Genomic DNA, 4985 nt, shown 5'->3' with positions numbered 1-4985 from the left:
AACACTATCCCTGAACTGGGAAATGCTATGGCAGACAAAACAGCAAAAGCAGTGGCTGGCAGGGATCAAATTCAAGCCCTTGCTCTAATCCCTTCTAACATCCTTATGGATGAAAAACCCCCACCATATGACACTGATGATTTAAATTAGGTACAAGAAGGGAAGAAACAAATAGGATCTGATGAGTAGGCTAAAATAAAAGATCTCATTGTAATACCCAGAAAACTGCTAAAATTATTTATCCAAAGCGAACATTGCATCAAATCACCTTAGATGACACTTCTTGGGGGTTTAAAGAGGTATGAGACAAACTTACATCATGGTTACCCAACTTATCCTGGCTTAAACAATTATTTGTAATAGCTATTTGTGTTATTGCATTCTTACCTACTGTTTGTATTAGTAGTTACTGTTGTATGATATTATGTACTTGGAATCACGATGCTTATGCTCAATGACACAAGCATAAACTTAGAAATTAAATAGAGAAAGGTTCTTACTTTAAAGACATGCAAGATTTGTAGAGAATTACAAATAACCAAAGAAAAGGGGGGATTGAGGAAAGGGCAGTCAATAACTAACTCATGTAAGCACAAGTTAACTATTGGGAGGCAGCAAATGTTAGTTCAGACAGAAGATGTTAATTACAAAGCCTGAGAAGCCGAATTCACCCTAATGTTGTCAAGATAGAGGGGACAAGGATCATCTCAGAGACTGCTGAATCATTCCTCAAAGGACTACGCATGCCCAGGGAGAAAGGTGAAAAGTTCACTGGGAGGATGACTACTGGCCTTCATCAGAAAGACCCCTGAGGAAGAGGAGAGGTCTTCCTCAGTGCGACCACCAGGACACACAGCGCATGCGTGGCCCATATGCTAATGACCTCCGAGAAATAATTTGTATAACCACACCTGTCCCAAGGAATGTGATGAATATTCATAATTTAACCCATAATACTGTGTTGTAGAGAGCACCAGGGTGTGTGTGTTTTGGAGGAGCGATCCCCACACACCCGGCGCGCCGAATAAAGCAAATACCCACTTCTCTGACTCTGTCTCTGAAGTGTCTCCTGGCCTGGTTGCGGCATGATTCAACTGTGAATTTTAGGTTCTCCTCTTTGCCTTGGCACAGTTTCAGATGCAAGGGGTCCCCATTCCAACCATGCTCATCATTAGCAGAGCCAACACAGAGTCCCCCCCGAGCTGAAAGGGGAATTAATCTCTCCAGAAGGTGTAAGAGTTTTGCATTTCCAAATCACTTCTTTACGCTGCTTTCTCTGTTTCCTGGGGTTAAAGAGGGATTGTGCTGTAGGGGTGATCAATTCCTGTAAGGATGCAACACATAGTCCTGCCTTGAGATCCCATTTTCTTTTTAAAAACCTGGCAAAATCCCTTTTAAAATCATGAGGGAAATACCTTTTCGTGAATAAAAATGAGCCCAAGCAGTAATGTGCCAACAAAGTACAGATTTCCTGAGAGCAGTTCTCAAATTAATGAAGAAAATACCCATTTTTACTCCTCTAAACATTACAATTTTTCATTTGCTATACCTATTATAACTCCTCACAGTTAAAAGGTCAGGAATCAGTGTCATTATCAAGTCTAAGCCTGAAAAGAAGGAGAGGTGAGCTTATTTAATTCTTTTTGCATGCTCTTCAGTGCTTGATAAATTAGTATTTTCCTTCCAAGCAGTGATTTCTGTGCAGATACAAAGCAGCCAGATCCCAGGCTGAGACTTTTCAGACCTGCCCAAGTTGAAGTTATGTGGTTATTAGTGCTTAGAGCAATGTGACCCAGAGCTGTCATTGACTGAAGATGTTCCTCTCAGAGGTGACACACAGCCTGTCTCCCCAGAGCAGGGCTTTGGGCCAGCAAGTGACAAGCACTCAGGGAGCAAAAGCTCCTGTCCAGGTGTGTGGGAGGACAGGTGAAGTCTGTATTAGTGGGGCTGAACGAGTCAGCCAAATATGTGCCAGAATCAGCAGGCCAGATAATGAATCTTTAGACTTTGCATTTGCTGAAGCCACACTTTTGAATCTGACTCACCAGTTCCTGCCTGTGCTAACCCCTGTGTGAGAAGCCATAATTTCCCCATAACCACTCAGCAACAGGCAGTGATTATCCCATCTCCACAAAACACATCCGTGCTCACTGCCCACACCCCCCGCCTGCTCTCCCCACTGCTCTGCGCTCCAGGGTAAGGAATTGAGGGACATCAAGGACCTGGGAGGAGCATTCTCCACTCTCTTAATTCACATTGCACTCCATCCTTCTCCTCGCTTGGGGACAAGCCAAGAATCCGACATCAAGAGACATTTCTGCTTGGCTCCTTCCTCTCAAGCCTGCTCAGAAGATGAGCTGACCCCTCACTAACACCTTCTGGACACGCTCACTGTGCTTCTTCCCTTACGCGTCCAGGCCTGGCATGGGGAAAATCAGTGATTCAGATCATTCATGCACCTTCTGAAATCCCTCTCCTTGCTGATGTGCTTCAGGCTGGTCTAACTCAGCGTAAGGGCCAAATGATTCAGCTCATCCCAGTGAGTCCCGCCCACCACATTGCCCTGAAAGGAGCTATATTCTGTTATACAGTTGCATGAGCAAATGTTTTTAATACTTCAAACCTAGGCTTTGGTGTATAGCTGGGGTAGCACGCCCAGCTAGAGCATCTCCATCTTAAATTGACCAGCTGTCACAAAAATACAACTCCTTTTACTTGAGAACTGTTCTAAGCTCTTAATTTACACATTTCTAGTGAATTCTCACCCTCCCATTCAATCCAGAGGCATTTTTCCTTTTTGTTAACAATGTTCCTGCCTATTTACATCTTGTTTGCAGCCAATTTTCTGTTACGGAAGGTTTAAAAAGCCTCCATTGAAGCCTTTATTGTTTTTCCAACCTTCCTGTACTGTCCATCTCACTTTTCTTTCATAGATCAACAAACAAGACTCTCCATTTCAAAAATCTCAGGTGCTTCAGTCTCAGTCATTTGTAATAGCAATCGCTGAGTATCCTAATGAAAGGCCATCCTAACCAGAGCAAATCAGACTGGAAAAGGGAAAAAAGCAACCACACAGCCCTCACTGCAGGATCCTCACCCCTCTTCCTGTTTTCTGAGAGGTCCAGTTGCTTTCCCCTCTCTCCTTGTTCTTTGCATGCCTCTTCCAGCCCTTTCACTTCAAAATATCCAGCTGAGCCCCTGTCTATGGATGAAGTTCTTCTCAGCTGGGCCTGTGGCTTTTCCCTGCAGAGGCAGTAATTTTAATTATCTGCTTTTTCTCACTGATTTGCAGAGCCTGTGACCATCACTGGCTCATTAATACACACACACAGGTAAGTGTCCAGAAATAGACTCCACTGCACAGCACACATTTTCCCTGGGAGTATTTTGGTTCTTTAGGAATACGTTTCTCTGTTATCATCACATCTCCTGCATGAGCCTGATGCAACTCTGGTTGTCCTGGTTTTCAGTCAGTCGATACTGGAATCAATATGAATGTGACACTGTGGCAGGAAGAGCCAAGTGGCATGTGGAAATGGAGTGAATATCAGCTTGGTCTCCTTCCTGAATCCAGGGGTTTATAAAGCCTGCAAGGGATGTAACACCACAGAATCACAGAGGGCAAAGTGCTCTGCTGCCTCTCACGTCTCATGTCGGCCCACATGAATTTTGGGGCTCCAGCCCACAAAATAAAAGAAATGAAATTTAGAAACTGTTAATGCAGAACCAACCTGATTAGAAACATTATCCTGCTGGAAGAGGCGCACTTCCCATGTGCCAAAATCCCTGCAATAAAAACAACGCCCTTTTCCAGCCTCAGGTAAGGGAGGAGTAACAACACACAAGAGCTGCCTTCAGAGGCATCATTCCCTCAACTTTCACCCAAGACCAAAAATTCAAGTGATAGTGACTACATTTTTTTCCACATTGACTGTTTTTTTTTCTTTTCCAACACATTTAGAAAAGAAATCCCTTGGCAGACACAGAGATCCTGGCTGAAGAAGAGGTCTGGTTACTGTGAGCATCGAAGAGGAATGATTTTTAAAAGATGAAAAACAGTCTAAATAATTCTCTTTTTTTCCTTCTCAAATATAGAGCAATTTATTAATGCAACCTTATGTGCATTTAATAATCTGAACAGTTGTATTTTTCTGCCGGAAAAAAAAAAGAAATACAGTTTTCTAATTCCAAACCAAGACCTCCCACAGTTCACTTCCATATGCAGAGGAAAACAACCCAGTCCTCCGTGCTTTCCTGGCTGATGTTCATCACACCTATCCTTTGGCCTACTGCAGCTACAGCAGAAAATGCCAATGAAGAACTTTCTAGAAGTCAGGTTCAGGAAGCTTTTTGTGCTCTAACACAAACCATCATCATCCTGTACAAACATAATGGTCAAGGTATAAAGCCCAGCCAAACCAGGCTCCAAAACCACATTTTTTTCAGTGTCATTTTCACTCCTTCACAAAGCATAATTGACTTTTCCAGACCAGTTTATTCTTTGTTATCAATTTTACACCATGACAGTTTGTTCAAAAAGAAAAATTGAGATGTCAACATATTTTCAATTTTTGAGAGTGTAAGATGTAAATATTTAATGACCAGATTTAGAAACTCCTACATCTGTACTTGATTTATTTGCTGATGTTGTCAATACATTTTCCTTATACTTTATATTCATGTATTGATCATCCTTCCCCACTCTTTTCTTTCCAAATTTCTTCAACCTGCCAATGCCAGGACTGAGACATATCAACTGTAAAGTCTCAGGCAATGGCCAAGAGCTTAATTTTTATCTTCCCAGAATAAAATACTCCTGGGGATGTCTTGGAGTACCACAACTGCAATATGCACAGATGCAATAAAGCAGAAATGACCAAATGTAACAAAGGAAAAAGAGAAGGGAATCTTCTAGTTTTAATTTTAGCATTAGCACAGAAAAGTCCCACCTTTTTCCTGGTCAGATCACCAGCTCAGCACCAAAT

Source organism: Corvus brachyrhynchos, unplaced genomic scaffold, assembly GCF_000691975.1.
Source record: "Corvus brachyrhynchos isolate BGI_N302 unplaced genomic scaffold, ASM69197v1 scaffold334, whole genome shotgun sequence".
NCBI classification, from domain to species: Eukaryota; Metazoa; Chordata; class Aves; order Passeriformes; family Corvidae; genus Corvus; species Corvus brachyrhynchos.
The sequence above is the reverse complement of the archived record's forward strand: the minus strand, read 5'-3'. Positions refer to the sequence as shown.